This window comes from Delphinus delphis, chromosome 10, assembly GCF_949987515.2.
Source record: "Delphinus delphis chromosome 10, mDelDel1.2, whole genome shotgun sequence".
Classification (NCBI taxonomy): domain Eukaryota; kingdom Metazoa; phylum Chordata; class Mammalia; order Artiodactyla; family Delphinidae; genus Delphinus; species Delphinus delphis.
Genome location: NC_082692.2, coordinates 103,228,568 through 103,240,994, shown reverse-complemented (window position 1 = coordinate 103,240,994; position 12,427 = coordinate 103,228,568). Strand labels below are relative to the sequence as shown.

Sequence of the window (12,427 nt, the reverse complement as noted above, 5' to 3'; positions counted from 1 at the left end):
ACTGTAGACACATTCTCTTAAAGGTCCTATTAAAGGCAGAGATGCCTTCATTAATTACTGGTGTCCAACGTGGAAGCGGAGGGCTGGACCAACACCAGGAGGAAAGAAGCAGACCCCGGAGGGGTGAGGATTTTAAACAGAAGAGATGAAACTGTTATTGTGTCTTATGTAACTATACACATGTCACTTCATTCATTATACATATATGTCATTTATATAGATGATGTTTTAGACATATTTCATACAAAAGGAGCATCATGGGCTTCCCTGGTGGCGCAGTGGTTGGGGGTCTGCCTGCCGATGCAGGGGACACGGGTTCGTGCCCCAGTCCGGGAAGATCCCACATGCCGCGGAGCGGCTGGGCCCGTGAGCCATGGCCGCTGAGCCTGCGCGTCCGGAGCCTGCACTCCGCAGCGGGAGAGGCCACAACGGCGAGAGGCCCGCGTACCACAAAAAAAAAAAAAAAAAAAAAGCATCGCAATATAAATCTTAAAATCTAATAATTGAGCAAGGTTGGTGGATACAAGATCAACTTATGAAAATCAATAGCATTTCTCCACACCAGTTAGAAAATGTAACAAACATAATGAATTAGATATTATTCATAACAACGACAAAAAGTATAACGTCTAGGGATTGCCTTAACAGAGAGCACGTAAAACTCCGTGGGGAAGAAACTCCAAAGGCCAACAAACACGGAAGGAGAAAGTCCTGTGTATTAGAAAAATGCAAAATTCACTGCAGGGGTTCACCTGTGCTCACCAGGTTGGCAAAAATCAAAAACTGGGTGATGCCCGTGTCGGTGGTCCCTCTTGGCTGGGACGGTGGACCCGTTGCTGACCAAGGGGGTTTCTGCAAGCCCACCCTGAAGACCCCATGTCCCCGGACAAGCTCCTGTGCTGGAAACAGCCCGCAGGCCCGTCTGGAATGAGCGGCTAAGAAAATGGTCAGGTGAACACCATGGAATAGCTTATTCGCCCGTGAGATGCCTCAGGGAAGGACCCTGAAACAGCAGGGGATGAAGGAAGTTAGAGCCAGATGAGCCCTGCATGGTTCAGTGTGGACCGCAGGCAGGACATCACCGGAGCCTGTGAGAAATTCACAGTCTCAGCCGTCACCCAGACATGCTGAGTCACAGTCTGTCTTTTAACAAGACCCCCAGGGTTAAGGGAAGATGCGGGGGTCCCGTGTCTGACCAGATGTCACCGCTTACTGGGGTCAGAGCGCTCTGGGGTCAGTGAAGGGCAGACAGATACCCGAGTGGCTGGGCTGGGAGGACCCATGTGAGGACTCACGTAAGTCAAGGCCAAAACGGACCCCTGGTTTGCTGTGAGATTCCGGGAAACTGGTCGAGTACCCAGAACCCGGCCCAGAGGCATGCCCCCCGCTGCAGCTTAAGGATTGCTGGTGGATTAAAAGCCGCTCTTCTTGCCTGGCCCCCAGACGTCTGCATCTGTTTCCTGGGTTTATGGGGCTGTGGGTGCGGAAGAAACAAAAGGCAAAGCCCCCCCGCCCCACCCCCGCCCCCGTGCCGGGATGGGGTGGGGCGGGGAGGGGCCGAGGGGAGATGCCGTTTTTCTTCCTTCATCAGCGCCTTTCTCCCGCGCTGGTGTGAGTGGGCACGTTCCTAATTGTCGCGGTTCCGTCCGTGATTTTCCCTCCGTGTGGGACGCGAGTGTCCTCACTTGGACACCTGGTGCCCACACGGATCCCCCACTTCAGAGACTCCCTGTCTCTGACCCCCCGGCCCAGGGCAGTCCTTCGCAGGTGTCTGGGGGCATCCTTTTTAGCGGGGGTCTCACTGTTATTTGGGTTTTTTTGGAAACCATTTCGTTCAGATCCCCAAACAGACAGCATTGAGTTTGCAAGTGGAAAGGTGTGAAATGCATGATCATTGGGGAGGATTCCTTTTATGGTAAGGAGGCTTCCCAGGCCCTGTCCCGGTCTCTGCACCCTTTCCCTGGGCAGGTGAATTCTCCCCTCAAAGCTCACGGATGTACCCGTGACTTCACACCCTCTCACCGCCCGCACAACCCCGCCCCCTCCCCGGGTCAAAGGTGACGCCCCCTCCCTCCCTGCTCCCCGCCCAGACCAGTCCCTACCCCTGTTGGAAGATTACCCCTGACCAGCCCCGGACTTTCCTGTCCCCCTTCCTGGCCCTCTCCTTAGCTCGGGGAGTGTTCCTGAGACACTGCATCGCTCACCCTTCCCAGCCTCCCTCTGCTCCCGGGAATCCGCCTGGGCGGCTCCAGCCGCCCCCGCCCCCGCCCCCGCCCCCTCGAGCTGCCCAGCCCGGCCCAAGCCCAGTCCAAGCCAGCCTAGCCGTAACGAGACTGGTGGGAACGAGTGCCGGCAATCACCACTCGGGCCGGCTGGGCCAGGCCTGATTTTGTTTTCATCTCAAAAAAATAAATCTTCCACTCGGGATTTTAGTTACGAAAGTAAGGTACACAGAAGCGTAGGAGGTAAAAACGGACACTCCGTGTCCTCCACTGCCCGTCCCCAGAGGCGACCTCGCCAGCCTGGGCGTGAAGCCTTCCGTCAGCTCTCTTACGGTGGGATTTGAAGGCCCCCTCGCCACCCTGGGCCCTCCCCGGCCTGTCCCCCGCATGCTCGCCCAGCGCCCTCCCCCTCACAGCCAAGCCCCTGGCAGTGCTCAGGGCCCCGGTGGTCCCCACGGGCAGGCGTGGAGCTCGAGGGGCCCTGGGGGCTGGTTTGCAGCCCACCCACCTGTTCTGTTCCCCTAATAGATCTCCATGGACCCACTTCCACCACAGAGACGCCTCCCACTGGAGCTGCAATTGCCCCTTTCAGTTAATAGCTCATCTTGGCTGTGGAAGCAGAGCAGCAGGGCCGAAGGGGATAAACGCCTGGAATGTGAGAGCAATTTCCAAGTCACTCTCCCTGATGGAGGAGAGTCCCCCAGCTGCGCAGGTGAATGCATCTGTCTTCACGGCCTCCGACCCCACCTGTTCGAGTCTTTAATATGCCAGTCGGACAGATGGAAAATATATCCCGTCCTAACATGTTTTAAAGTTTCTGTAATTACTCTTGAAGGATTCTCATGTGTTTATTGGCCTTTGGAAAGCTTTCCCTGTGACTCAGCTGTCTGTAGCTTTTCTGTTTCTGGTGTTTTGCTTGTTTTGGGGTTTGGGGGTTTTGTGCAGAGAGATGTTTTAAAGTTTCTTTGTCATCACATCAATTTGCCTTTAGTGCTTCCTGCCTGTGGTGACTTGGCCAGGAAAGCCTTTTCTTTTCAGATTGTTCGTTTATCACTCATTCCGCGAAATGATCCAGCCACTGGGTTGTGGGTCTGCAGCGCGTTCACTTTTCCCAGAGGCTCAGGTGTGGAAGGGTAATTCTGTCTCTTGGTCCTCAGCTGGATTCCACCCTCAGCCCTGGGCCGTGGGCGCTGCGAGCCTGGGGGGCGGGGCGTGTCGGGGTTTGCCCCGCCCTCCACCCGCGGGCACCCTTCCTTCCCATCCGGGTCCTTCTGCCCTGGCCCTTGTCCCTCTGCTGAGGCGCCCCACCCTCCAGCGGCCCCCCAGCCGCGTGGCCAGGCCCAGAAGTGGTCCTAGACTCACGCGCCCCCGCGAGTTCAGACCCCGACCCTTCTTCCAGCCTAGCGGGGTCTTCAGTCTGTCGACTCTCCAGCCGTCCCCTGCCCCGTCCATCCGGGCGCTTCCCTGAGCGGCTGGCGTCGCCCTCTGGTCCCCGCTGTCCTTGGGCTCGAAAGCTTCCAGCAGGGCCTCCTGGAGGGCCCGCCTCCGCTGAGCCCGCTCCAAGCCGCCGTACAGAGGCGACCTCCTGGGCTGCATCTGACAGATGGAGGCGACCCCTGACGCCCCCAAACACCTGCGCACGCCCTCCACCGACTGCCGCGCTTGTGGGGTGGAGTGTGTTGGTCACGGGAGAGGATGCTGAGGCCGAGGGTCTGCAAGTTGATGTGCACACCCTGGGCTTCCAGAAGCTTGTACCCGTCGGCGTCCAGCGAGCCTGTGTACTTACCGACCGCGACTGGGGGCTCGTCGGTGAGAATGCTAGACCAGCCGTCTTTCCATTTGACGTAAAGTGTGAGCGAGGTGGGACCTGTCATCCGCCTGGCGGTTGTGGTTCTGTTATTCGGGGCCTGCAGGTTGAGGACCCTGATATGTGTTCAGTCGACTGTCCCTTTTCTTAACCGCTGCCGCCCTCCTAACCTTCACAATACTCTGCTGGCCTGAAGTCCACTTTGATTGATGTAAACGTGACTGTGGTGGCTCAGATTCTAGGCGTGGGACCCGGACCCCTGAGCTCCTAAGCCTCCAGGGTCTCTGTTGTGCGGCATGAGGCCACAGAGGTGGCCCCGGGCCCCCCAGGTGCACAGTCTTGATGAGCGGGCGTCAGTGCGAGGAAGGGTCCTTCCCTGTCCCCCCCCCCCCCCCCGATTGCACGTTCCGTCTCACAGAGCCGGGATTCTCCACGTGTGTGACTCCTCATAGGTCTGCAGGCTGGTGCCCATGTGGTTGGGTTCTGGGGGGCGCCCCCCCTTGGGCTGCAGACGCCCTCAGACTACCTCTTCCTGGTGCACGCAGTGGGGCGGGGGGAGCCGGGCTCTCCCTACCTCTTCTTTTTTATTTTTTATAAATTTATTTTTTTTTGGCTGTGTTGGGTCTTTGTTGCTGCGCGCGGGCTTTCTCTAGTTGCGAACGGGGGCTACTCTTCGTTGCGGTGCGCGGGCTTCTCATTGCGGTGGCTTATCTTGTTGCGGAGCACGGGCTCTACGCACATGGGCTCAGTAGTTGTGGCGCGTGGGCTCAGTAGCTGTGGCTCACGGGCTTAGTTCCTCCGTGGCATGTGGGATCTTCCTGGACTAGGGCTCAAAACTGTGTCCCCTGCACTGGCAGGCGGATTCTCAACCACTGCGCCACCAGGGAAGCCCCTCTCCCTACTACCTCTTTTTATGAGGATCAGGCCCCACCCTGATGGCCTGGTGTAACCTTGGTTGTCTCCTCAGAGGCCCCGTCTCCAAATACAGCCACACTGGGAGTCAGGGCTTCCCGTGAATCTGCGTGCGCGGATGTTCAGCCCATAGCAGTGCGTGCGCACGCTCCTCTGTGTTTCAGACAGGAAGGCCTGTCTGCAACCTCTCATCACACCTGGATCACATCTGGCAGGTGGCCAGGGCCTCCCAGGGGCCAGGGAAGTTTTCCTAGTTCTGGTGATGGGGGTGAGTTTCGGGGCCTGTGGTGCTCGCCAGGCGCAGCCCGTGTTCAGACAGTAAGGGGCCGCCTGGCCCAGAGCCAGCCCGGCAGGGCAGCCAGGAGGGGGTCACCTGCTGGGTGCTGCTGGCCTTGGGAGCTCTGGCTGCCCACCTGCCTAGGCTTCCACCTGGGTGGTCCTGTCCGGCCCTTAGGCCTGTGACCACCTGCTTCTGGCCATGAGCCTGTCCTGCACCCCGCCCAGGTGCAGTCACCCCAAAGCCCTCAGCTGCTCAGGCCCGTCAGGCACCAGGTGGCCCTGCCTCTCCAGCCAGCACTCCTGGCCCTGAGCCCTGGCACCCCATACGGTGGTGAGCCTGGCCCCGCTCCGACAGCCAGGCTCCCAGACACGGCTGTGCCGCGTGTCTGCAGGTGCCTTGCTTCTCTGAGACGCGGTCTCTCCGCCAGGAAAGTGGGGAGTGACCGCCTCGGCCCCGGGACTGTGCCCCGGGTCCGAGTCGCTCCTGCAGAGGGCTGGGGGCAGGAGTGCCAGCTCGTCCCTCGTGACTGGGCGGGCTTGACCTCCGGCCTCACCTCTCCTTGGGGTGAAGGGTCCCCAGGGGCCAGCAGGCTTCTGATTCTTGCTGAGGGAGTTGGACGGCCTCTGCCAGCGGAAGGTAATGACTCCGGCCAGGAGATTATTTTTAATGAGTCCACCTCTCCCGCAGGCTGTGAGGCCTGGGCGGGCTCCTGCGGCCACAGGAAAGGAGGTCTGTCAGGGTGCAGGGCTGGGCAGCGCCGGGTGCATGGCACGCACTCCTGCCCCTCCTGGTGTTTCGGAGGGAAGGTTGATGTTAATGAGGAGCCCTGTCACCTGCCCCAGGTGGAAAGGAGCCCAGGCAACAGGACGGCCGTGACAGCAGAGCCGAGCTCCGCCTTCATGGATCCGCTCTGAGCTGGGCCTTTCCTCTTGCCCCGCAGGAAGGGAGGCTCACGAGTTAGCAGGCCGGCGGATGCGCAGGCCCGCTGAGCCCTTCTCCGGGATGTGATGAGAAGCCCACCTCCTCGTGCAGAGGAGTTGCTGCCGCTCAGCTCGGAGGCCGTGAACCTTCCCACCCGACCTGTGTCCCCCGCCCCGCCCCGTGGCTTGAATCCCGCAGGGACGAGACCAGGCGACGTGCGTGCCGAGGGGTCTAGGAAGTGACTGCTGTGGCGGGGATGTGGCAGGGCTTGCCGGTGTCCGGGGCGGCTTTGAAGGATGAAGAGGATTTCCAAGTTACGCGCCGGGAAGCGTCCCGCAGGAGGGAACCCCAGGGAAGATGTAGGAAAGCGGACGACCTCCTGGCAGCCGCTGGGGGTCTCGGGCCAGCAGAGGCCGCATTTGGTCCCACGAGGTGTGGTGGCGCCTGAGCAGAGGGGCTGGGGTTGGTCTGCCCCTGGAGAGGTCCTGGTGGCCCTGGGGGTGGGGATGCAAGGGGCCAGGGCCCAGAGCTGCCCTAGAGACCCCCTTCCTTCCTCTTCATGATGCCCCACCCAGCCCACCAGCAGACCACCCCTGGGGCTCCCTGGGGGCCCCGTGCTGGTCACCTGGCCCTAGGGACCCCTCCACTCCGTCCCACTGAGCTCTCCACGCTGGGGCCGTGGGCAGAGGGGTGCTGGCCTGATGGGTCAGGGCGAGGGTCTGGTTCTCGCTGGGGTCAGCCTCATGACGGTGGCTGGCCACCCGTTGACCCCTGACCTCAGTCCCACACTGACTCTTGGCCCAGCCACACAGTCACTCTGGAACCCAGGGGTGTTCCAGCCCCTGACCCGGCCACACGCTGGCCTCTGGCAGCTGTGCTCTGACCCTTGACCCCAGCTCATGTGGACCCTTTAACCGACGGGTGGGCAGGCCCTGATGGCCACCACTGGCCCGGAGAGGACCACACCCTGGTCTCTGCCCCAGAGCCTCGAAGTGACCCCAGTCGCTCACAGCCGGGAGCCGCGAGGGCACGGGGGCGGCGGGCAGGGCGGCACCCAGCGCCGACTTGCTAGGTGGCGGGCAGCCTCCGTCTCTGGAGCGCAGCTCGCTCAGGCATAGCAGCCAGGGTCTCGTGAACGCTAAAGAATCTTCCAAGGAGACAGGTGCTGAGGGAGCTGCCGTGGGGCCAGTTGAGATAACGCATCTGAAATGCTCGGTGCCACGCACATCACAAGCAAGGCGTTCGCTAGACGCTGTTACTAACGTTGCTGTTAACAGCCCGCCTGCCGGCCCATCGAGTGGGTGGGGGACCAGACAGGCTGTGGGCGCAGGAAGACACTGCCCGCGGGGCAGCGGGACGTTGCAGCAGGAGGGTGGGCTCGCGTAGGGACTGGAAGTTGGCGTTCACCTCTGCAGCGCTGGGGCCAGGCCCTCCTGGATGGAGACGCAGTCCCACTGCTGGTCCCCAACGCTGGCTTCCATCAGTCCTCACCCTGGCCCCCTGCGCGGACAGGGACGCCGGGAATGGCCGGGCTCAGGACTGGCCCAGCGCACGTGGCCAGCCCGGACCAGGTTTGTGCCCAGGTATGCGGGACCTTGAATGCCATGGCCCCTGCCTCACAATGCTGGCAGTTAGGGAAGTGGGTGGGAGGGGGACACGGGACAAGCTCCCCCATGCTGGCGGCATGGCCTGGGTAGGAGTCAGTGAGGGGCTGCACGTGGACCCCAGCCCCCTCTCTGGGCCCCTCCGTGGGCAGGGAGGCTGATGCCATTGCTGCCTTTCCACGCTTGAGATCCCACCGGTCCCAGGGGGCACGCCTACCCCCGTCCCTACTCCTCCGAGTTAGCGCCGCACCCGGGCAGCCTCAGTTTGGGCTCCTGAAAAGAGATAACTTCGCTCAGCGTGTTGTGGGGACCGGTACCGAGCCACACAGTAAACCTTGCCCCTGCTGCTTCCTGTTGCACCCGTGTCTTCTGTCGGTCTTTCCAGAAGCGGTAGAGCTTCCACCCATGACACGTGAGATGATGTTAGACATGCGCAAGTCAGGGTTAAGGAACAGACTAGAGCTGTCGGGTCCCAGAGAGCGTGTCAGGGCCAGAGTGCCCAAGGAGGGGACGGTGGGAGGCGGACGGAGGAGCCAGTGGGGCCAGCGAGTCAGTCTCTTTACAGTCACCTGGGGAACAGCAGAGGGAGGCCGTCAGAGGCTTCTAAGTAGGGTTGGGAATTGATGCTCTATACGCTTTGGAAAGAATACTTCTCCCAAAAGATGGAGAGGATTGGGGGAGGGCACAGCCAGGATGAGCGGGGGAAGTTGGGGGGCTGTGGCTGCGATCGGGAAGGAGGAGGTGGCACCTGAATTAGGGAGCACCTGGTGGATGAGCAGAGGAAGGGAGAGAAGAGGATGGAGCCAAGGGTTTTTTTTAAAGAGTTTTTGGCTGTGGACCATTTTTAAAGTCTTTATTGAATTTGTTACCACATTGCTTTCGTTCTGTGTTTTGGTTTTTTGGCTGCGAGGCATGTGGGATCTTAGCTCCCCAACCAGGGAGCAAACCTGCACCGCCTGCATTGGAAGGCGAAGTCTTTTTTTTCTTTAATTCTTTTAGTGGGGTATAGCTGTTTTACAATGTTGCGTTAGTTTCTACTGTAGTGAAGTGAGGCAGAGTTCCCTATTTTATACAGCAGGTTCTTATTAGTTCTCTATTTTATACATATTAGTGTATATATGTCAATCCCAGTCTCCCAGTTAACCACTGGACCGAGCTAAGATTTTTTCTGGAGGTAGAATGTGTTGGGTGTTGGTGACCGGGGGGGGGGGGGGTGTGTGGACTTGAGTGTACACCAAGGCTCCGGGGTGTACAGGGGAGGCCCTCGTGAGCAGAGGATGCTGCGTGGGAAGCAGCTTCATCTTTGAACTCAGTGAGCAGAGAGCTGTGTGACGTCCCTGGGGCATCCTGATGGGTGGGTTGGATGCTGGGACCATTTATATAGCAACAGAAACAACAAATACAACGAGATAAGTCTAACCAAAGTTGGCAAGACCTGTATGCAGAAATTTGTAAAATTTTCCTGCAGGATATAAAAGAAGACCTAATAAAATTTTTTTTTTTTTTAGGGCTAAACGTTAATAGAATGTGAAAGTTTGAACTCTTACGCTTTAAACAAACAAAACCTAGAAATTACTGATTGGTTCAAAACGGTTTTATGGAAAATCTCATCTGTTAACAAAAACTTGGCACTGAGTGCGAAGGCTCCACCATTTGAGCAAAGCGTACAAAGGGTCCTGGGGCCCGGACATTCACAACAGCAGGCGTTTTCTTTTCTTCTTGACCTGGGGTGGGGGTGGGGCGGCCGGGGGGGGGGGGCAGCGGCGAGCAGAGAACCGCCCGGATAGCTTCATCAAACACTGTCTTGAGGCCTCGCTGTGTGAGCGCCAAGCGCTGCAGGCATTTGACATGGCCCTGCGGGTAGGTGATGGGTGTCAGCTTCTTCTCCTTCAGTTTCTCAGTCATGTCTTTATCATCCCTCAGATCAGGTTTCGTCCCCACCAGGATGACAGAGTGTTGGGACAGTGGTGTCGCACTTCAGGGTACCACTTTGCATGAAGATTTTCAAATGATGCAGGGCTCACAAGAGAAAAGCAAATTAAGAATACATCTGTTTGTGGATAGGATAGGGGACGTAATTGGTCATAATCTTCTTGTCCAGCTGTATCCCACAAGCCCAGATTCACTGGTTTTCCATCCACCATCACATTGGCAGAGTAGTTGTCAAAGACAGCGGGGATACTCTCCAGGAAAGGCATTGGTCGTATAACTGATCAGGAGACCGTGTTTATAAACTGGAAAATTTAATATCATAATATAATCTCCCCCAATTTATCTAATGATTTAATACAACTCCAATCAAAGCTCAACAAGACCCTTTAAGAACTTGTCCATTTGCTTCTAAAATTGGAATTCATCAGAATTGTCTTCTAAAGAAGGAAGGTAGTCTTGCTCTGCCAGGTACCAAGACATTATAAAACTTTAGTAAGGGATGCTGTGTGGTATTAGTTCAGGGGTAAAAAAAAAAATGACCAGTGGAACAAATAGAATGTTCCTAAACATATCTGTGCACATATGGACCTTCTGTTAATGATTCAGGTCACGTGGCAAACCAGCAGGGAAAGAAGTGAGTTTTCAGTGTGTACCAGGAATAATTGGTTATCCATATGGAAAAAATTAAATTATACACAAAAAATTAAATTATCCTCTCCAGATGGATTAAGAACTTGTGTCAAAGCAAATATCTAAAGCAAAATTTTAAAATCTTTAGAAGAAAATATAGGTGAGGATTTCTGATTTCAAGGTAGGGGAGGATTTCTTAAAGTACAAAAAGCGCTAACATGAAAGAAAAAGACTGATATATTTAAATTCATTATTAAGATTAAGAGCTTCTGTAAGTCAAAAGACAATTTAAATCAGGTAAAAAAAAGTCACAGTATGAGACTATACTTGCAAAACATGACTGACAAAAAATTGCTGTCAAGATTAAATAAAGAACACCTCAAATCAGTAAGAAGAAAGAAAAAGACCCAATGGGCAAAAGATACAGCAGCTGTTGCACAAAAGAGAAGGCACCTGCAGACGTACTGAGTGACACTACTGATTCAGACACGCACACAGGCTACAGCAAACGACAAGATTGTTTTATCGGCCAAAAGCAAGAAGTCTGACGATACTAAGTATCAGCTTACACAGGCAGAAGGGCATGTGATGTAGAACGATCACTGTACTGTCATCTTACAAAGGAGCATTTACGTGCCCTCTGACTCAGCAATTCCGCTCCTGAATGTGTACCCAAGACAGAAACCTGGGCGTGTCTACCAGAGGAAATGCACAGAAATGTTCATACTGGAAAAGAAACTGGAGACAACCCCAAAGCCCACCTCCAGGGGACCGGGTGAATAAAATGAAGCACACTCACATATTGGACGTTACACAGGGATGAAAATTAACGATCTGCCATTGAGCGTAAAAGCCGCGTTGGAAGTGGGTCAGTCCTCGACATCCCAGCTGTTGCCGCGTGGGTCAGGGTGACCTGCCCAGCAGAGCCTTTCCTGAATTCCTGACCTACTGCATTGTGAGCGAAATAAAACAAAATGGAGGCTCTAAGACTCTGAGTTTTGGGGTGTTTCGTTACACAACACGAGAAAACCAGAACCGCGTTTTTTACTCTTTCCATAACCTGTGCAAAAGCATCTGCTTACTTTTCCCCCTACGTTTGAATGCCATTTCTTCCAACAAAGTGGTTTAACACCCCACCCCCCAGAATAGAGCCAGAACTCTGAAAAACTGGGGTCACACCGTTTACGCATAAACAACAAGCAGGAAAGATTGAGTGGGGGACACAGGAAGCCTGAGCAGCACGTAGGGTTCTGGGTAGGACGGAACCACCCCACCCGCTTTGAAATAATAGCAGGTAGTGTCTGTCGGGTGTGCACCGTGTTCTGGGCACAGTGCTGAGCACCTAGAGTCTATGAACTCAGCTGGGAGTCCCACGATGTGACGGCCAGGAAGACTGAGAGCCGTGAGGTTAAGGAACTCATCTGTGGTGCAGCCAGGGTTGGAACCCCAGCAGCCTGGCCCAGAGGCAGTGCCTTTAGCTTCTCTTCTGTGCTGGCATAGACGGCAAGCCAGGAAGCAAGGTGTCCGGGTGTGAGAGCAAAGCGGGAAGCGAGAGAGAGTGGGGGCGTCGGGCTCGTGGACCGGCAGCTCTGGCCAGTTTGGGCCCACAGATCGGGAGCTTGGGTCTTGTGCGCACACCTGGCCTGCAGGAGGGGAAGAACTGAAGCTGAGGTGACTCCTACACCCCTGTGGGGGAGTGGATGCCCTGCACACACCTACTCAGGGAAGGAAGCCTGGCCCTACCGTGATTGGGAGAGGGGGCTGTAACCCTCAAGGAAAAACCAGAGGCCTGGGCTTTCCCTTCCTGAGGACCCAGCATCTGGCTTTAAACTCTGCCTCCTGGTGTGGGGACCAGAAGCTGAGAAACTGTCACAGAGTCTGTTCCTGGGGTGGTGGCACACCCACCCCACCCCCAAAACCTGGCATACGCGAAAAGAAAGCCACCATGGAATGTCACTTTAACAGTCCAGGCACCGTGAAGTTCCACAGCAAATAGAAGCCTTGCTTGGGATCAGCTAAATGTGCACAAGACAGGTCCACAGACACCAAAAAGGAGACGATTTCACCACGAGTGAGATTTCGCTGCAAAAAAAAAAAAAGAAAAGGAAGGAAGGAAACC

The 12,427-nt window shown here is 56.3% G+C and overlaps 1 pseudogene; it reads right to left on the bottom strand.

The window, feature by feature from the left end:
- Window positions 1–9,437: 9,437 nt before the first annotated feature.
- On the bottom strand, window positions 9,438–9,999 carry LOC132432935 (ras-related C3 botulinum toxin substrate 1 pseudogene; annotated as a pseudogene).
- Window positions 10,000–12,427: the final 2,428 nt, after the last annotated feature.